Source organism: Giraffa tippelskirchi, chromosome 12 (assembly GCF_054371585.1).
Source record: "Giraffa tippelskirchi isolate mGirTip1 chromosome 12, T2T-mGirTip1v1.2.pri, whole genome shotgun sequence".
Taxonomy (NCBI): Eukaryota; Metazoa; Chordata; class Mammalia; order Artiodactyla; family Giraffidae; genus Giraffa; species Giraffa tippelskirchi.
This window is the reverse complement of record NC_137286.1, coordinates 5,089,812-5,111,622: the sequence shown is the minus strand read 5'-3', so window position 1 is coordinate 5,111,622 and position 21,811 is coordinate 5,089,812. Positions and strand designations below refer to the sequence as shown.

The following is a 21,811-nucleotide window of genomic DNA, read 5'->3' as shown; positions in this document are numbered from 1 at the left end:
CAGCAGCCACTTTACAGATGGGTAAACCGAGGCTCAGAGATAAAGAGGGCTTCAGAATAAGCTTCCCTGTTGACTGAGACAGTAAAGAATCTTCCTGCAATGCAGGAGACTAGGTTCAACCCCTGGGTGGGGAAGATCCCCTGGAGAAGGGAATGGCAACCCACTCTGGTGTTCTTGCCTGGACAATTCCACGGACAGAGGAGTCTGGTGGGCTGCAGTTCATGGGGATCGCAAAGACTTGGACACCAGTGAGCAATGAACGCTTTTACTTTCTTTCACTTTTCGGAATAAGCAGGAAAGCTGGGACACGCCCCTGATCTTCGACTTTAAAAGCCCAAAGTCAGAGTGTCAGCTCCACGTTACAACCAGTGAGATCTGGGTCCCAGCTCTGCCCTCTGGGCACCACCATGCCTGCCAGCTCCCTCTGCCCAGGACAGAGATCAGAAAACCACTCACAGATGGACCCCAGGACTCTGCCTGTCCAGTTGACAGTAGCCCAATGGCTTCATTTTACAGATGAGAAAATTGAGGCCGAAAAGGGGACGAGTCAAAGGAAAGACTGGAGACCTGGGAGTGGAATAAAAGTTCATGACTTTCAATCCTGTTGTTGTTCAGTTGCTAAGTCATGTCCGATTCTTTGTGACCCCATGGGCTACCGCACGCCAGGCTTCCCTGTCCTTCACCATCTTGTTCACACTCATGTCTATTGAGTCAGTGATGCCATCCAACCATCTCATCCTCTGTTGTCCCCTTCTCCTAGCTTCAATCTTTCCCAGCATCAAGGTCTTTTCCAATGAGTCAGTTCTTCGCATCAGGTGGCCAAAGGATTAGAGCTTCAGCTTCAGCATCAGTCCTTCCAATGAATATTCAGGGTTGATTTCCTTTAGGATGGACTGGTTGGCTCTCCTTACTGTTCAAGAGACTTTTAAGAATCTTCTCCCAACACCACAAAAGCATCAATTCTTCATCACTCAGCCTTCTTTAAGGTCCAGCTCTCACATCCGTACATGACTCCTGGAAAAACCATAGCTTTGACTATATGGATCTTTGTTGGCAAAGTGATGTCTCTGCTGTCTCTGCTCTTTAATACGTTGTCTGGGTTTGTACATCTTTTCTGCCAAGGAGCAAGCATCTTTTAATTTCGTGGCTGGCTGCAGTCACAGTCCGCAGTGGTGTTGGAGCCCAAAAATATAAATTCTACCACTCTTTCCGCTTTTCCCCCATCTATTTGTAATGAAGCGATGGGACCGGATGACATGATCCTTGTTTTTTGAATCTTGAATTTTAAGCCAGGTTTTTCCAATCCTGAGTAATCCCCAGTTCCCCAAGGTCAGCTTGGACCACAGAGATTCAGCTTCAAGATGGTGAGCCCGCTCAGAGCACGCGCACCAGCCTCCCCACCAGGTCTCAGGTCCTGGAAATGAAAGAAACTGCATATCTGCTTGCAATGTGGTGTCCTATGTGGGATCCTGGACCAGAAAATGGGAATTAGGTACAAACTAAAGGAATCTGAATAAAGTTTGGACTTCAGTTGATGATAATGTATTAACATTAAAAATGTTCATTTTTCTGATACATTAGATTATGTTAATATCTTATAGACATAAAGAGAATTGGGTGTAGAGGCTATGGAACCATCAATACTATTTTCACGGGTTTTCTGTAAATCTAAACCAGATGTTAAAGTTTATTCAAAAATGAAGTGTAGGGACCTCCCTGGTGGTCCACTGGTTAGGACTCCTCTCTTCCTCTGCAGGGAAAAACAGGTTCAGCCCCTGGTTGGGGAACTGAGAGACTGCATGCCACACAGTGTGGCCAAAAAAAAAAAAAAAAAATTTAAATAATTAATTAAAATAAAAATGAAGTGTATAAAATATACATATACCTATACTTACCTACATATACAGATACACACAGACATATGCATATACATGTAATTGTTGTTGTTGAATCCCTAACAGCATTAGAAAACAGAGACTTTTGCTGGTGGTAACTGAAAGGAAGCCAACAAGGCCAGCCACTCTTCCATGACTCCTGCACCTCCTTCAGCCCCTACTTCCTCTAAGCTGGGCGCCAGCCCCAGTGGGGGGGTTCACTGACCCCCAGGAGGGACCCTGACCAGAGGCTCTCGGTCAGGGTGCTCTGGTGTCTTCAGCTGCCTGTGAGGAGCAGGAAGCACCTACGCCCATAAGTCTTAACATAGTGCTTGCTGCCCCAGCAGAAGTCCTCTCCTGCCCCATGTTTGCAGAAAACAGGCCAGAATGCATTCCACACTGCACCTCCCAGCCCTCCCCAAAGCCAGCAGTCTAACAGCCCGTGACTCAGAGCCAGCCAACACCGGAGGGAAATCAAATCACTCCATGAAAAGAGGGCAACCAGGGGTTTCCTGGCTCAGATGGTAAGGAATCCACCTGCAACGTGGGAGACCCAGGTTGGATTCCTGGGGCAGGAAGATCCCCTAGAGAAAGGAATGACTACCCACTCAAGTATTCTTGCCTGGAGAATTCCATGGACAGAGGAGCCTGGGCTACAGTCCATAGGGTCACAAAGAGTCGACATGACTGAGCGACTACCACTTTCACTTTTTACCCCAAGAATGGGAGGAACTTCACACCTGGGAAAACGGTGTGGGGGTGGGGGGGGTCAGAGAGAACCAGATTGAGGAACGAGAGTAATGTCTCCCAGGAAACATAAAGGTCTATTCCAACCTGTTAAAATAAATAAACACACCAGAGATGGGGAGGTACAAATTGCTTCTTTAAAAAGAAAAAACAAGCAGCAACCAATCTCAAGACTTCCCCCACAGGCCAGTGGTTAAGAATCTGTGCTTCTACTGCAGAGTTCCAGCCCTGGCTGGGGAACTAAAATCCCACATGCCAAACAGCACAGCCACATGTAGGGAGGAAACCTCTGTTGAAATGAAGGCGTGTAAAAGAAGAGAACTGAAGAGCAGGAGTAGAAAACCAACATCCTTTTAATGAGATTTCTAGAAGGAGAGAGAGAATGAAGGAAAGGCAACATTTACTCCTCCCCTGCCTTTTCTTCTTTGAAGAAATAATCTCCCACTGAAACTGTAATGTAATTGTAGGTATGGATGATTCTGCCAACCTGACATACATTGTTACATCATGTGCAAGTTTGCTTACTATCTGCTCCCTCCTCTAGAGTGTCTTGCTCCCTGGGGTGCAACTCTTCACCTCTAATGCCCAAAAGAGTTTCTAGCATAGGAGATGACCTTAATAACAATTTGTTAAATGAGAGAATGTATGAGTCACATCAAACATGTGATAAATTCCCCAGAACAAAGGAAAGACATGAGTTTTCAGACAGAAGAGGGTATCAACAAGAGGAAAGCTTGGTTCAGCCAGTTTGGCAAACTCTGCTGCAAAATCTACTGAAGCTCAACCTCCATCATGATGGGGGTGCTTTCACTCCTGGGGACAACTGTGCAAAGAAACACAAATGACATTCACCAAAGACGTGTGCAGGAATGTTCATAGCAGCTTTACTGGTAGGAGCCCAGTCCTGCAGACAACACCAGTCTCCAGCCACGGGAGAACAGACAGATTATACCTGAGGGCCAATTCACCTGCTAGAAGGTGTGACGAGATCAAACAGCAGCACCGAAACTTACACCAACGGGTGCCTCATCTGAGCTTTTGCATTTTTTGTACTTCTTTTTTTATAATGCTTTCTATTTTATTTTATATTTTATTTACTTATTATTTTTTGGTTGCACTGGGTCTTTGTGGCTGCACGGACTATTCTCCAATCACAGCGAGCGGGGGCTACTCTTCATTGCAGTGTCCAGGCGTCTCATTGCGGTGGCAATTCTTGTTGCAGAGCACAGGCTCTAAGCATGGATTCAGTCGTTTCAGCTCATGGGCTCTAGAGCCCGGGTTCATTGTGGTGCAGCAGCTTCATTGCTCTGAGGGATGTGAAATCTCCCCAGACCAGGGATCGAACCTGTGTCCCCTGCATTAGCAGGCGGATTCTCATCCACTGTACCACCAGGGGAGTCTCGATTTTCTGTATTTCTGATGCTTTGACATCTTGGGGCATTGCTGACCCTGAAGAGACCACCCTCCAGGGCTGGCCAGTTCCTAGAGATGGTGAAAGCCTAGCCCAGGAGTATGCCTTTCCTATAGGGCCAGTCCAGTGTTAGTCGCTCAGTCATGTCCGATTCTTTGCAACCCATGGACTGTGGCCTGCCAGCCTCCTCTGTCCATGGAATTCTCCAGGCAAGAATACTGGGATAGGTTGCCCTTTCCTTCTCCAGGGGATCTTCCCAACCCAGGGATCGAACCTGGGTCTCCCGCATTGCGGGTAGACTCTTTACAGTCTGAGCTACCAGGGAAGCCCCCTTCCTATAGGGCCAGCTCACCTATGTGGGGCCCACTACCCGGCCTGCCTGCTCTGTCCTCAGGGCCAGTGTTCCCCTGCCCGGATCACCCCAAGGCCAGGTACCAGACAACTCGACAACCTGAACAAAACTCTTCCAACTAGGACTTCCCTGGCGGTCGGATGGTTTAGACGCCAGGCTTCCAATGCATGGATTCAGTTCCCTGGTTGGGGAACTAAGATCCTGCTTGCTGCATGACACAGCCAAAAAAAAAAGAAAAAAAGATTAAGTAAAATAAATTTTAAAATAGCTTAAAAATTATTCAAAGCGGACTTCCCTGGTGGTACAGCCAGTGAGAATCCTCCTGCCAATGCAGGGCAAACAGGTTTGATCCCTGGTCTGGGAAGATCCCATATGCCTTGGAGCAGCTAAGCCCCGGTGCCACAGCTACTGATCCTGTGCTCCGAAGCCCACGAGCCAGGACTACTGAAGCGAACAGCCTGGAGCCCGCGCTCGGCAACAAGGGAAGTCAGCGCAATGAGAAGCCCTCACACCGCAGGGAAGCATAGCCCCTGCTCGGCGCCACTAGTGAGAGCAGGCGTGTGGCAAGGAAGACCCAGCGCAGCCAAAAAGAAACAAATAAAAATGTTTTTTAAAAAATTATTCAAACTAACTAATCTAACTAATCCTAGGCTGTTGACCATGCCTCACCCGTTCCTTCCCGGGAACCACAATAAAGTCTCCTGCCCTGCTCCGAGCTCACACCCTCTGCTCTTGAACCTGCCCTGGTGGCCCCGCCCCTGCTCTTGCAAACGATGCAGGGCGGACTGTCTCATCCAGGGCAGTGGCTCCCTGATCTGCTGGCTTCACCAACCTGAATGACGATAAAACCTACATTTTAAAGCGGGGTGGTTGGAAGGAGGTGCTCTTGGCGGACTCACTGGTCCCACCAGACGGCAGTGGCTGTCCGGGAGCGTAGCGCCACCTGCTGGCAACACTTGCGTCGGTGTCGCTGCTGTTCTGAGTCTGAACCCTTACTTGCCCAGAGGCCAGAGGACGTTCCCCGGGGTCCTCCTTTTTCTTGGTTGACCAGCTAAGTTTACAAAGGCCCCCAAGTGCTGTGGCCTAAGAGAGACAGATGTGACTTCTCTCCAAGTGCTGTGGCCGGGAGCCCAACCTGGCAGCCCTGATGCGTGTGGGCAAACCGAGCTGCCTTTCCGCCTGGCCTGTAGAGCAGGCCAGAATCACCCCGCCAGGGAGCCCACCTCAGGGACCATGACACCCAGCAGGGCCTGGGGGAAGGGCCGGAGCTGTGTGGTTTGCCTTGCTGCAGTCCTGTTTCCCCCTGACCCAGCAGAATAGGAGGGACTAGACTGGTGGAGACGTGGGAGGAGGGCGAGGGGGCCCTAAGGAACCATCCCAGACAGTGGCTGCAGCCTTGAGGGTGACCACTGGGCCCTGGCTCCTGCCCCTCCTTATTCCTATCAGCCCAAACCAGAAACTGAAAATCACAGAATGAACCAGAACAAAAAGCCTCAAAGAAAAGAAAAAGAGAAGTGGTGGAGAAGGGGAAAAAAAGGAAGAAAAACCAAAGCCCTAGATACAGGGTGAGAAAGCAAAAGGTGAATACATAAATTATATATTTTACACATATCTATAAAATATATAATAAATTTTACATAAAGTATATCTATTTTAAATATTTTAATAATTTATAAAATAGATAATACTTTTTACATATATACTTAAATTAAAAGTTATAGTTTCACCCAACTGGAGGTACAAAATTTAGAAAGTAATAAATTATATATATATGTATATATAACTATACTGACAAAAACACCATAGAATTTATCTAACAAAAAGATTTAAAAGGCACCAGTTAGCTTTCGTGCTGCTATAAGATCCCCTGGAGAAGGAAATGGCAACCCAACCCAGTATTCTTGCCTGGGAAATCCCATGGACAGAGGAGCCTGGCGGGCTACAGCCCATGGAGTCACAAAGAGTTGGACATGACTTAAGGACTGAGCCTGCATCCACGATTCTATTACATATGTTCTAAATTACTGGAGTGGTTAGCCATTCCCTTCTCCAGGGAATCTTCCAAACCCAGGGATCAAACTCAGGGGTTCTGCATTGCAGGCAGATTCTTTACTGTGTGATCCACCATGGAAGCCCAAGAATACTGGAGTGGGTAGTCTATCCCTTCTCTAGAAGATCTTCCTGACCTGGGAATTGAACCTGGGTCTCCTATATTGCAGGCAGATTCTTTACCAGCTGAGCTACCAGAGAAGCCCCAGGTTCTAAATTAGCTTTAGTATTTGCTATTAATAACATCACCGCCTGACAAAACTTCATGGGACTTACTACTGGGGCTCAAAAAATTGTCATACCTGGGGACCCCACCAACTTTGAGCACTGTGACCCCTATAATCTTAGGGAAGAAACTGAATGTAAAATAAAGAGGAGATAAATATAATTCACTTTAACACTAGCCTTATGTAAATTTCCCATGGTCATAGTACTCTTTGCCCTAAAATATCCCATATTGGGCAAAGATGCTCTAACACTATGAAAAATAAACTAAAATTAAAATATGTTTTTGCATCTACAAACTGATTTGGTAAAATGGGAACCCACAGACCCTCAATTAAAATAGTTAATATGACCCAATGCAAGTTAGAGCAGATTTTATTTGGGGAGGCTCCAAAATCACTGCAGATGGTGACTGCAGCCATTAAATTAAAAGACGCTTGCTCCTTGGAAGAAAAGCTATGACCAATCTAGACAGCATATTAAAAAGCAGAGACATTACTTGGCCAACAAAGGTCCGTCTAGTCAAAGCTATGGTTTTTCCAGTAGTCATGTATGGATGTGAGAGTTGGACCATAAAGAAACCTGAGCGCCGAAGAATTGATGCTTCTGAACTGCAGTGTTGGAGAAGACTCTTGATGGAGTCCCTTGGACAGCAAAGAGATCCAGCCAAATAAATAAATAAATATTAAAAAAGAAAGAAAAAAATAAAAAAGAAAGAAAGAAAGAAAGAGTTTCAGCATGAAGTCAGAACGGGCGTCTCCCTGCAACACTTCTACGCCCTCCAGCTGCCGAGCAGGCCGTGATGACTGCCTCTTCCTCTTGATTACACATAACACCGGTCCCCCTCACCTCCTTCACACAGACTTTATCTGACCGTCAGCTCATGCCCCTAGTAACGTGACTGCCCCCCAAAACACACCAAGATAGTATTGTTGAAAAACAGACAAAAGCAGCAAAACGTATGTATCTCTCGTATTTTTAACACACTCTGGAATCCCACGGAGATATCGTTAGAGACACTGGAAATTTCAGATCTGTTTTATTGGGTGTTATTGTTGTTCAGTTGCCAAGTCGTGTCGGACTCTTTGTGACCCCATGGACTGCAGCCCACCAGGCTCCTCTGTCCATGGGAATCTCCAGGCAAGAATACTAGAGTGGGTTGCTAGGCCCTCCTCCAGGAGATCTTCCCGACCCAGGGATGGAACCCAAGTCTCTTCTGTCTCCTGCATTGGCAGGTGTGTTCTTTACCGCTAGCACCACCTGGGAAGCCCATGCTATCCCTTCCCCTTCCCCAAAATAGCTGGAATATTCCCTCCACTCATTAGCCTAAGGAATTACCTACCCCTAATAAAAACTAACCCCATATGCCAGGGCTGTTCTCACCTTCTGAAATCCCAGACTCTGTCTGTGGAGTGTGTTTCTCTGCATAAATCCACTTCTTACCTATCACTTTGTCTTTCAGTGGATTCTTTCTGCAATGAGACATCAAGAACCTGAACTTCATTAAGTCCTAAGGGCAGGTGTATGACCTCAGTTAAAAGACCATGTTCAAGTTCAAGTCCCAGTCAGAATTTCACGGTTTCAGAAGGACACCTAATACTTGCTACCTGTGTCCTTTCCTTCTTATTCTCACAATAAAATGTTTTCCATGCTGTTTAGGGAAACTTACACCCTACTCTAAAAGCCTCCTCTATCATCACCCCCAAGGAGTCCTTAAAATGACGTTGCAACATCACGGGGCCGGTTGTATTATTCACACCTATTTGTTTTCCATAATTCTGACGCTCTGACATCTTGGGGCCTTGTTGACATTGAAGAGACTACCCCTCCCAGGGCAGCCAGTTCCTGTGCTAAGGTGCTTCAGTCATGTCCAACTCTTTGCAACCCCATGGATGGTAGCCGACCAGGCTCCTCTGTTCATGGGATTCTCCAGGCATGAATACTGGAGTGGGTTGCCATGCCCTCCTCCAGGGGATCTTCCCGACCCAGGGATTGAACCAGCATCTCTCACATCTCCTGCATTAGCAGATGAGTTCTTTACCACCAGTGCCACCTGGGAAGCCAGTTCCTGGAGATAATAAGCTGGGTAAGCATGTGGGGCAACAGATACTGTGCTACATTCATACAGTGGAATGTTATTCAGAGACAAAAAGAAGTGAGCTAATAAGTCACAAAAAGACATGGATGACTCCTAAACGCACCCTGGTAAATGAAAGAAGCCAGTCTGAAACACTGTATGGCTCCAATGATGAATATTCCGGAAAAGGCAAAACTATTTTATTTTTTTAAAGGCAAAACTATTAACAATGCAAACCAAACTAATGCTGCCAGGAGTGCTGAACATAGACAAAGGGGTTGCCAGAAGGTCATAGGCAAAGCACACGGGCATTTTTAAGGAGGTGAAATTATTGTGTGATAGTAAGTATAAGAACATTCGGTTCAGGTCAGTTCAGTCGCTCAGTCGTGTCTGACTCTGCGACCCCACGGAGTGCAGCACGCCAGGCCTCCCTGTCCATCACCAACTCCCGGAGCTTGCTCAAACTCATGTCCGTCGAGCCGGCGATGCCATCCAACCATCTCATCCTCTGTCATCCCCTTCTCCTCCTGCCTTCGGTCTTTCCAGGCATCAGGGTCTTTTCCAATGAGTCAGCGCTTCGCATCAGGTGGCCACAGTGTGGGAGCTTCATTAGCAACTGTCAAAAGTCATAGAACTTTTTTTGACATGTACCCTTTGCTATCTTTATTTATTTATTTTTGGCTTTGCTGGGTCTTCGTTGCTGCATGCAGCCTTTCTCCAGTTGTGGTGAATGGGCTTCCTACTGCGGTGGCTTCTCTTGGTGAAGAGCAGGGGCTCCAGGCACACAGGCTTCAGTAGCTGCAGTTAGTTGGGGCTCTCGGGCCCTAGAGCATTCAGGCTTCAGAAGTTGCGGCTCACAGGCTCTAGAGTGTGGGCTTAGTACTTGTGGCACATGGGCTTAGTTGCTCCAGAGCATGTGAAATCCTCCCAGACCAGGGACAGAACCCACGTCCCCTGTATTGGCAGGCAGATTCTTATCCACTGCACTACCAGGGAAGTCCAAAACTCACAGAACTTTATATCACAAAGGGTGAATCTTAGAGTATGCAAAATTATTAACAGCCATTTAGGAGGTAGGGATCCCAAGATACTCTGCAGAATATGACAAAAAAAAAAGTCTAATTTTCTTAGAGATGGATGAAACAACCTCACTGAAGGCCCTGGGGGAATAAGGTACAGACCTAAGTAACACCGGAAATGTGTCCAGACTGTCAGGCTAAAAGGCAAAAGAACTGTGGTCTAGGGACTTTACTGGTGGTCCTTCTAATGCAGGAGAGGAGGGTTCGATCCCAGGTCGGGTACTAGGATCCCACACGCCTCGGGATTACTAGGCCCACAAGCCACAACTACCAAACCTGTGCCACAACTATAGAGAAGCCCCCACACCGCAAGGAAAGATCTTGCATAAAACAATGAAGATCCCGAATGCGGTAACTAAGACCCAGTGCATCCAAAAATAAGATTTTTTAAAAAAGAACTGTGGTCTAGTTAATAAAGTTGTTTCCCACAGGGACAGGTGTTAACAATTCTAGAACCACTCTAGAGGTATCCCGGAATTGAACAATTAGGCAAATAGATGGCCGATGGTGAGAGCCAGGTTTCTTGCTGTTGGAGTGGGAGGTTGATATAAACAAGGGCAAGAGGCTGAAACATTCCATGCAGCAACTGATTTTGGTTGGTGACATCAGTCTAAACTTACGCAAATAGGTCGCCTTGCTTTGTTAGCTGAGAACACCCAGTATAACAAGGACACGGCAGTACCTGTGATCACAGTTGATTTTGATATCTAATATCCTTCTCCAGTAAAAGAACGGTGCTCTTTGGAGAAATGGCAGATGATAAGATTAGGGTAAGAACTGTATGAGATGAGCCGGGAGCACCCTGGAGTTACAGAAAGTAAGGAAGTGCTCAACACACACACAAAACCCAGTGATGGGGGCATGACAAAGAGACCCAGGAGCCAACTGCAAGAGTTCCCAATGGCCAAAGTGCAAACAATTTGAGCAATAAAATAGAGTAGCATTGAATATTAGAGAAATGCAAAGCAAAACTACAATGAGGTATCCCCTCACACTGTTCAGAATGGCCATCATCAGAAAGTCCACAAATAACAAATGCTGGAGAGGGTGCGGAGAAAAGGGAAGCCTCCACACTGTTACTGGGATGTAAATTGGTGCAGCCACTGTGGAGAACGGTATGAAAGTTCCTTAAAAAATTAAACTTGGGGTTACCATATGACCCAGCAATCCCACTCCGGGGCATAGATCCAGAAAAGATGAAAATTCGAATTGCACCCCAACCTTCACAGCAGCACTGTTTACAATTGCCAAGACATGGGAGCAACCTAACTGTCCATTGACAGATGAGTGGATAAAGAGGGGGTATATATTAATATATACAATGAAACATTGCTCCGTCATAAAATAGAACAAAATAATGTCATTTGCAGCAACATGGAGGGACCTAGAGATTATCATACTAAGTGAAGTCAGAGAAAGACAAGTAACATATGATACCACTTATATGTGGAATCTAAAATAAGGTATAAATGGACTTATTTACAAAACAGAAACAGACTCAGAGACATAGAAAATAAACTTATGGTTACCAAAGGGGGAAGGGAGTGAGGGAGAGATAAGTTAGAAGTTTGGGATTAGCCGATACAAACTACTATACATAAAACAAAGAACAGTGTCCTATTGTATAGCACCGGGCACTATATTCAATATCCTGTAATAAGCTATTATGGAAGAGAATCTTGAATATATATACGTTCTTTTTCAGTATGCTATACAACAGAAACTAACAAACATTGTAAATCAACTATATTTCAGAAGAAGAAAAACAAAACAGCATTGGATTATAGCCCACAGCATTAAATAAATATCCATGAATCCGTATTGATATGAATAAATGATTAAGTAAGTAACTAAATGGAGGAGAAGAGACAAATCTCCCAAGCGGAAGAATTCCAAGGAGTTTAGAATTCCTTGAGGATGCCCCAGCCTCAGGGACAACCCCACACTCTTCAAGTGTGGGCTGTAGCATGACTTCCTTCCAAAGAGTATGGAAGGGGAGGGGGAAGAGTCACTTCATGGAGGAGATACCCGACAAGCCCACCCCGGCCAGGTGATCAAGGTCAATATCAGCAGTGATGCACCTCGCTGGTGGTTTGTGCCCCTGATGTGAGGAAATGACATTTCACCTCTGTGTTTTTCCTCCCAAACCTGTAACTCGAGTCTCATCCTGAGAAAAATGTCGGATAAACCCCAGTTGAGAAATATGATATTAATACAAAATGCCTGACCTTACTAAAAACTGCCGAGGGGACTTGCCTGGCGGTCCAGTAGTTAAGACGTCGCCTCCAACGCAGGGGTGCAGGTTGGATCCCTGGTTGGGGAGGTAAGATCTCACATGCCCCACAGCCAAAAAATCAAACATCAAACTGAAACAATACTGTAACAATTTCCATAGAGACTTTAAAAATGGTCCACTTCAAAAAAAAAAAAAAAAAAATTGCCGAGACCATCAAAAACAAGGAAAGTCTAAGAAACTGTCACAACCAAGAGGAGCCTGAAGAGGCATGACAACTGAACATAATGTGGTGTCCTGGAAGGAACTGTGATGCAGAAAAAATGCTATCGGGGGAATTCCCTGATGCTCCAGTGGCTAAGACTCCAGGCTCCCCATGCAGGGGGCCCGGTTCCATCCCTGGTCAGGGAACTAGATCCCAGATGCTGCAACTGAGAGTTCACCTGCCGTAACTAAGACCCAGTGCAGCCAAATAAATAAATTAAAAAAAAAAAGAAATCTGCATAAGGTACGCATTCCAGTTAGTAAAAATGTTCCGCTGTGTGATCACTAATCGTAACGAATCTACCATATTAATGAGTGTGACTACAGGAGAACTCTCTGGGCTATCCTCCCAGTAACTGGAAATCTAAAATTGTTCTAAAATTTTTAAAGTTTATTTAGAAGAAAATACACAAAAGCATACAGACTATATATTTCCATTGACGTGACGTGACGTTCAATAGGAAAAACCGAGCTTCCCTGGCGGTCCAGTGGTTAAGAATCCACCTGCCAATGAGGCAGACACGGGTTTGACCCGCGATCTGGGAAGATTCCGTAAGCTGTGGGGCAACTAACCCCATGTGCCAGAACCATTGAGCCTGAGGGCCCTAGAGCCCGTGCTCCCCAACAAGAGGAGCCCCCAGAACAAGAAGCTCATGTACCACAATGAAGAGCAGCCCCCATCCGCCGCAGCTAGAGAAAAGCCTGTGCACCGCAACAAAGACCCAGCACAGCCAAAAGTAAATAAATAAAACCATAAATTAAAAAAAAAAGAATAGGCAAAACCAATCAACAGGGTTGGTGGTCAGAATAGTGGCTACCTTTGGGGGTGCCAGGAAGCCCAGTGGAGGCTGGAAGAGAGTGGTCAGCATTTGGACCAGGTGGTGGTTACACGTGTGTAGACAGACGTGAAACTTCATGGAGCTGTACTCCGAAAATGTATGCATGTAATATACGTCACATCTGAATTAAAAAGTGAACACGAGAGGAAATAGTTACAGCGGAAAAGCCAGACATCACCATCTAGACATCACCACCATCAAGAAATTTCTGAACACTCACGACGAAGAGAAAAATGCCAAAAGCGTCCAAGAAGAGACAGAAAAGACGCTGCCTGTAAATGAACACAAGTCAGCCTGGCCACAGACGGCTCAGCGACGCTGCGCAGAGGAAGTCATGGAGCGGCTGCCTTGCCCACCGCCTCGGGCCTCTCCCACCTATGGGCAGCCCAGGCCCACCCAGCGCGCTCAGACCAGGCCAGCTCTGCCCACAGAGCTAAGTCTGAGCCCCTCCTCCGGCCGCCCCACAATGTCCCCGCCACCCCGTGTCCCCCCGTCTCTCACCTCATGTGCCTTCTCCATTTCTCTCCAAACCCCTCACGCCAAGCCCAAGCATCAGCTCCTCCAGAAGTTCCTGGATCTGTGAGCCTGAGCTAGAGACTCACCTCTGTTGCACCCTCTCCCCGCGGCAGTGGTCACGATAGAGAAGAAAAGACCTTTGTATTCGATTACAAGTTAACCGGGGCTTCCCAGGTGGCGCTAGAGGTAAAGAACCTGCCTGCCGAGGCAGGAGATGTAAGAAATGCAGTTTTCAACCCCTGGGTCAGGAAGATCCCCTGGAGGAGGAATTAGCAACCCACCCCAGTGTTCTTGCCAGGAAAATTCCATGGACAGAGGAGCCTGATGGGTTACAGTCCATGGGGTCACAAAGAGTCGGGCACGACTGAACTGACTTAGCATGCACGCGTGCACAAATTAACCACAAAAGGGATGATGCCTATCAGCTTAAATGATACCCGATGGCCCATCCCTGGGAACCCTGCTTCCCAGGTAATGTGAGTTAAGCTAAAATACTTTTGCTCAGCTCCCAGGAAACCTCCTGACCAGCCCACCAGTGAATGGCTGCGGGAAGGAAGAGAGGAACACGTCCCCTTCAGCGTCTGGCCCAAACCAGGACTTTACCCCTCCCGATTCAGTATGAGAGAAGCCTGAGGGGACTTTCCTGGTGGTCCAGTGGTTAAGAATCCACCTTGCAATGCAGGGGACGTGGGTTTGATCCCTGGTCGGGGAACTAAGATCGCACATGACGCGGAACAACTGAGCCCTCGTGCTTGAGCTAGAGAGTCCACGCACCTCAATGAAAGATCTGCAGGACGCAACGAGGATCCTGTAGGCCGCACCTAAGACCCAACACAGCCAAAAAAGAAGAAGGAAAAGAAGCCTGAACTCTAGCTCAGGGAAGATGGTTCTCTGGGACACTAGTCCACCATCTTCTCAGTGTGCTGGCTGTCCAAAAAAATCGCTATTCTCTGCCCCGACAGCTCGTCTCCCCGTTTATTGGCCTGTCCTGCATCAAGCAGTAAGACTCAGCAACAGTGACCTCTGGGAGCTTTGTCTTTCCCGCTCTGCCCAAGGGGTGGCACAGCCTCTGGACACAGACAGACCAAGCTGGAGTAGCAGCTCTGCCTCTCAACTGCCGGGTGACCTGGGACAAGCCTCACCTCCCAGCCTCGGTTTCCCCATCTGTAAAGTGGGGGTAGCTACTCCACTTGGCTATAGGTGGGAACCTGTGTGGGAAGCACCCAAGACCTCACCTGGCACATCATAGACCCTCCGTGGGCAGCACCTGTCAGCTGGGAGAGCCAGGCTGGTTACGGGACTGGCAGAAGCCTCCTCCTGGGGGCCTCAGCACTCTGGGCAGGGAGCCAGGCTCCAAGGACTCCTGTAGAGATTTAATTTATGACACCTTCCTGATTCGGTTGTTTCAGACATGTGGCTGAAGGATAAAAATAAAACCCATTGGGGACGTCTGCCCTGATTCGACAGAGGGAGGGTTCCAACCACACAAATGAGCCCTATCGGGATGGACAGATGCTTGGGACCTGCGAGGCAGTGCCAGCCCCTCAGGCCGGAGTCAACTCGGAACCGGAAGTCAAACTCTGCCCCAGGCCACGGTGGCGCCTCCCAGGAGCCGGTAATAAATTGCTTCCCCCGCACCTCACCACCATGGGACAGCAGAGGAAACAGAGGTTCGGTGGAGCAGAGACACGAGCTCTGGCCCATGCCTGTATGGCTTGTGCACGCTCCACGGAGCTGAGGCTTCAAATCGAAGCTCTGGAAGGTTCTTGGTCTCCAGGGCCGGATCCCCAGCCCAGGCCCAGGTGTGACAGGTTGGCAGCCAGGCGCGGGGGCAGCCCGGGGCGGACACACTGCAGACTCCGTCCTCTCCCGTCTCCACCCACACCTGTCTGTGGGTCCTGCTCAGGTTTCTCTTCAGGGCTCACCTGCTCTTGGAGCTGGCAGCCTGCAGAGATGCCTTCTGGAGCTCAGATCTTGTTCAGGGTCTGAGGCCTCTAAATGCCTTTGAAAACAGGAGAGAAGGGGGCAGGGCACAGCCTCTGAAACAATGACATAGCCCTTGAAGACACGACATAAACTGGTGAGAACCAACTGGGTCCAAGATGGCGGAAGATTCAACTTCCAGAGGACCTTGAGCCCCGTTATACACTTATTGTGACTCATAAGCTACACGGCATGGCCAGGGGCGCCACGACAGTCCAGAGGCTGGCCATAAAAGGCCAAAAAGTGAGCAGTGGCCCAATTCCTAAAAGTCTCCGCCCCTTTTCCAAAATAGTTGGAATAAACCTCCCATTCATTGTTGTTTAGTCACTAAGTCATGTCCAACTCTTGCGACCCCATGGACTGTAGTCTACCAGGCTCCTGTGTCCATGAGATTTCCTAGACAAGAATACTGGAGTGACAAGAATACTGGAGTGGGTTGCCATTTCCTTCTTCAGAGGATCTTCCAGGGGTCCAACCCATTTCTCCTGCATTGACAGGTGGATTCTTTACCACCGAGCCACCTTGGAAGCCTCCCACTAATTATCCAGCTTATAAAAACCTAACCACCCCATTTTTCAGGGCCTCTTGCCTTCTGAGATGGCCCACACTCTGTGGCATGTGTTTCTCCCAAGGCCCATCTTGCTTTTTGAGACGGATCGCATTCTGTCTATGGAATGTGTATCTCTCTAAATAAATCCACTTATCACTTTGTCTTGCACTGAATTCTTTCCTCCGCGACAAAACATAAAGAACCTGGGCTTCATTAAGTCCTGAGACAGGTATGCAATTTTAATTAAAGGACAGTGGGCTCAAGTCCCTATCTGGGTTTTGGCTGGGTGCAAACTCCATCTGAGTTGTGCGGTTTCACCTCCATTGCCAGCACCACCCAACGGGAACACCTTCCAAGCTGGGCCTGGAGCTGGAGATCGCAATGCTTCCACCAACAACACACCCACCCACAGACTACAGAAGTCAGTGTCAACCAGTTAGGCCCCCATGGGCTCTGCTGAGGCTAGGACCACCCTCATTGGTGTAGAGTGGCTTTGAAGAGAACTCTCTAGCATTCCACAGAGTAGGGTAACGGTGGAATTGCAGGCAGAGTGGCTGGACCCCCATGTGTACAGGTAGACCCAAAACCCTGAGAGTGGGAGGGCACTCTCCTTAGGGGTCTCTCCAGGGTCTATCTGCAGCTCAACGTGGCTGGATTTTCAGAGGCCAATTAACATTTGTGGCCCACACAAATCCAAAGAGTCCCCAAGGCCTCAGACATGTCCCTAAAGAAGGTCAAGGGCTACAGGCCAGCCATTGGCCTCTGACATTGCCCTCACTCCCAGGGCATCCTCCTGAATCCGAACCCCATGCCCACACCCAGGGCACCCCATCATCACCACCCACACAGCCCCGGCAATGTGTCATCAGCTGTGAAGAGTTTAGACGTGGGCCACCTTGCACCTAGCAGCTGGCCTCACCCACAGCATGGAAGACAGGCTGGAAACGTGAAATGCCTGTTGTCGGCGTGGCAGGAAGAGGGCCGGAAAAGGAGGCGAGGTTTCTTATGCAAAACCTGTAAAAATAAAATGTATTTAGATTCATCGCTAGAGATGTGTCTGCCTAAACACACCCACACAAGCGAGTATTCTGATCAACTTCTCTACGTGCTGCAGGAGCGCCCGTGTGTCTGGTGTCCCTACGTGTCTGGGTGAGTGTATGTCTCTGAGTGCATTTGGGAGCCTGGCATCTTGCTGGGTGTGTGTGTGTGTGTGTGTGTGCCTGTGTCCTTGCATAAGCGAATGCTCTGGAGAAGGGCTGGAAGGATGTTCTCCAAGAGGGGAGGGCCGGGATCACTTCCGGGAGGAGGGGCTGTGGGTCCAGAATTGTTATTTTAATGTTTCTGCCATGAGTTTTGCAAATGCAGATCATGTGAAACAGTAAAAAATATCTATATACCTTGGAGAAGGAAATGGCTACCCACTCCAGTGGGTATTCTTGCCTGGAAAATCCCATGAACAGAGGAGCCTGGTGGGCTACAATCCGTGGGATCGCAGAATTGGACATAGCTTAGTGACTAAACAACAACATGTTATATATGAAAGTTATTAAGAATAAATCCTAAGAGTTCTCATCACAAGGGAAAGATTTTTTTTCTATTTCTTTACTTTGGAGCTTTATGAGAGGATGGATGTTTATTTCATGATGTAAGTCAAATCATTACACAATACTGTATGTCAGTTATATCTCAATAGAACTGAAATAAAAATACATTAAAAATAATCTATATGGACAAAGTGTTGCCTGCCTTTTCAGTAAACAAAGAATCTCGGTGCTCAGTCATGTCTGACTCTTTCTATTCATGGGATTCTCCTGGAGTGGGTGGCCATTTCCTCCTCCAGGGGATCTTCCCGACCCAGGGATTGAACCTGTGTCTCTTAAGTCTCCTCCATTGTCAGGTAGATTGTTTACAACTAGCGCCAACTGAGAAGCCCCTGCCAAAGGATGTTGCCCACCGTTAAGCAGCCCCTGCAGCTGCCCCATATGATGCGCCTTGAGGGGATTCAAGATGGGATTCAAGATGGCCTGAGGTAGTCAAGATGCATATCGAAGGAATAATTTCAGTGAGCCCAGATTGCTGCACCTTCCTATACATAGAAAGGCACTAAAATCATTAACTTGAGATGCCTGGTTTTTGTTACTAGCAGTAATCTTTTGACGTTCGACTACATTTTTATTTTCACAAATAAAATGTGAAAATAAAATTTTCACATTTAAAAAATTTCATTTTTATTTATTTTCATTTTATTTTCAAAACTCCTGTATAGCCTGGCTTCTCCCTTACCCCTTTGGAACAGTTCCTCGGGGCTATCTGAGGCTATATAATACATAATTACACATATTATTTATATTTATTTTATATATAATACATTTATTTATATAATTATATAACATAATTGAGAGGCACTGAGTTATCTCCCATGCTATAGAACATAACCCTCAACCTTTAGGTTTTGCATTTTTTTCAGTTGTCATCTAACAGAACGTTTTAAAGCCAGGGCTGAGGCTCGCCCTTCTTCACCCCCCCCAAGGCCCGCCTGCGCCCCCTGCTGGTCGGAAAGGCTACCAGCCTCCCCTGCGCTCACTGAGTCATTTTGGACCCTCGCCTTTTGCCCTTGCACGGAAGCAACCCAGCCCAGCCCCTGCCTTGAACCTTTGCCCTTTCCTCGCCGGGTCTTCACCCGGGGGCTTCCATGCGGGGGCATAGGTGACCCGAAGGCCCCCCCATTCCATCTTCCCACAAGCAAGCAGCCAGAGGTAAGTAGGCTCCAGAGGGCAGAATCCCTGGTCCAGTGCACAGCTGGGGGATGGGGGTAGAGGGGAGGGAGGGAGGGGGAAGGGGGTGGAGGGAGATGGGGGGAGAGGGGAGGGGGGAGGGGGAAGGGGGATACAGCAGGAAGAGAGGAAATTTGCTTTGGGGGCCCCTCCCCCCATCTGCTTGACTGGGGCCTGGAGAGCTGAGAACCCTGAGCATGGCCCAGGGAGGGGCCTCTGGTCCCCCTCCCCTAGATGAGGACAGATGGGCCGGCAGAAAAGGGGTTAATATAAGAATGTCAAAAGAATGGCCATGAGTTTGAGCAAACTCCAGGAGACAGTGAAGGACAGGGAACCCTGGCGTGCTCCAGTCCATGAGGCTGCAAAGAGTCGGGTACACTTTAGCGCCAGCACCACCACAGGAATCCATTTAAGAGTGAACCCCATCAGCATTTCTTCTTGGGCCCCTGCTCCTGGGGCCAACTCTGTAGGGGCTGAGACAGGGACACCTGCAGTTCAGCAAAGGGCAAAGGGGGCAGCACCTGAGACCCTGGAGACAAACGCATCCAGGAAGCCCGTCAATGACTGAGTCAGGGGAGGTGGTCAAGCCTCCGTTGGCCCTGCCAGAGAAGCTGAGTTTGCCTCGCCAACCGCGGAGGCAGGAATGGCCTGCCTGAGGAGGCGAAGGCAGCAAGCGTGACTGATAGAACCAAGACTGACCCCTGCGCTGAGTGAATCACCCCTGGGCCTAGGGCCCTGGTTCATTCAGCCCTCCTTGCCTCCCTGCATGGACTGCAGGTTTCAAACCCCATTCACGATTTGCTGCTCCCTCCCTCTGTTCATCTCTCTGCCACAGAGAGAGATTTGGAGAAATTTACTCAGGGGCCAGCACAGGGTCACGTTGAGGGTGGACGGAGGACCCAGAGCTCACATCCTGCACCTGCTCCCAAAGGAGTCTCCGGGGCTCTCTAGCAGGGAGCCCGGGCCGTCTTTAGCAAGCCTCTCCAGACTGCCTTTCTCATCCAGCCGCCGCCCACGGCTGGCCCTGAATACTCTCCCATGCTAAGCCTTTGCTCCGGCGGCTCCCTCGGCCTGGAATACCCTCACTCAGACCTAGTCCAAGCCCCCTTGACCCGTCTAAGGCCAATCCCTTGGTGAAGCTTCCCTAGACCCCTCCCTGGAGTCGGGCTCTCCTTGGCCTGGACAAGTCAGCTTGTCTCTGGGTCCTCAGTGCCTACATGGGGTATACAGCAGGTGCCTAATAGGTGCTGGCTGAGTGCATTTCTCATCCACTCCCTGAATGAAGACTCAGCCTGCACTTGGTGCCTCAGTCTCCCATCTGTGGAAGAGACCCCGGGAAAAAGAGGCATGGCCTGTCCCTCCCGGAGGGACTTCAGGACCACCGAGAACCCACCGGCTAGGAGCCCAGGGCCTGAGATGCCAGCCCAGAGATTTCACCCTGAGAGCTCTGGAGCAGAACGGGGGACTGTTTCCCCACGTCAAAACAAAGCCCAGGGCTGCCCTGGTGGCTCCGTGGTAAAGAATCCACCTGCCAATGCAGGAGACACAGGTTCGATCCCTGGTCCGGGAAGATCCCACGTGCTGAGGGGCAGCTGAGCCTGTGAGTCACAACTACCAAGCCCACGCACCGCAGTTCCCAAAGCCCGCGTACCCTAGAGCCCGCACTCCCTAACAAAGAGAAGCCACCACAACGAGAAGCCCACACACCACGACAAGAAAGGAGCTCCCGCTCGCTGCAACTAGAGAAAAGCCCACACAGCACGAAGACCCAGCATGACCATCAAAAAATGAATAAAATTATTATTAAAAAAAAAAGGCCAAGCCCAGGGGCGCCTTGCATGTCTCACCTCCTGAGTATCTACCCCAGACTGCAGGGGAGGAGAGCTGAGTCCTGGACACCAAGGCCCGCGAGGAGCAGAACATCGGTGACCTGGGGGGAACAGGAGCGGGTGTGGCGGGGCCGGGCCCGGGACTCCAGGAGACAACAGAAGGCGTCCGTCTGGGGTGAGCCGAGGATGCTGCCAGGGGCACTTATAAACAGCCAAGACGAACCGCAGACACCGGCAACCAGTGAAATGAACTCCCTGACATTCTCTGCTGTCCTGATTTCCACTTTCAGAGCAGCTGCCAACAATGGAGTTGAGTCAGGTCACCTTCTCCTACAAAAAAAAAAAAAAAACAAACCCAGAATGGGTCAAGTTCCCTCAACCAAGACTCACTATTAACTAATCACATGCCATGTGCCAGGCCCCAGGGGAGGGGGATACAATCATTATTGTTGTTGTTTTTTAAAAAAGAATATGAATTTTTTTTGGCTGCTCTGAGTCTTAGTTGTGGCATGTGAGCTCTAGCTCCCCAACCACCAGGGACGTCCCCCTGTTGTTGATATTGTCATTAGTGTAATAACATATAAGTGTGAAAGTGTGAGTTGCTCAGTCGTGTCCGACTCTTTGGGACCCCATGGACTGTAGCCCGCCAGGCTCCTCTGTCCATGGGATTCTCCAGGCAAGAATACTGGAGTGGGTTGCCATTCCCTTCTCCAGGGGATCTTCCTGACCCAGGGATCAAACCTGGGCCTCCTGTATTCCAGGCAAATTCTTTATCGTCTGAGTCACCAGGGAAGCCCCATAATAACATATGGATAACATAATAATGTTGAGTGAAAGAAGCCCAACCCAAGAAAGCACAGACTGTGTGATTCCACTGATATAAAGTGCAAAAAATAGGGAAAATTAATCTATGGTGGTGAAAGTCAGAATAGCAGTTGTCCTTGGTGGACTTTTGGGGTTGAAATGTACTTTAACTTGATTATCGTGGAATCACAGTGTGGACATGTGG

The 21,811-nt window shown here is 48.6% G+C and overlaps 1 protein-coding gene across 1 annotated transcript in view; it reads right to left on the bottom strand.

Moving 5' to 3' along the window:
- Positions 1–21,132, bottom strand: part of DEGS2 (delta 4-desaturase, sphingolipid 2) — a 44,840-nt gene extending 23,708 nt beyond the window's left edge. The window contains exons 1-4 of the mRNA XM_081549741.1: positions 20,821–21,132; positions 17,119–17,213; positions 15,592–15,668; positions 14,902–15,029 (exon numbers count right to left, since the gene is read on the bottom strand). The gene's annotated coding sequence lies outside the window, so the exon portion shown is untranslated. The remainder of the gene's footprint in view (positions 1–14,901; positions 15,030–15,591; positions 15,669–17,118; positions 17,214–20,820) is intronic.
- Positions 21,133–21,811: the final 679 nt, after the last annotated feature.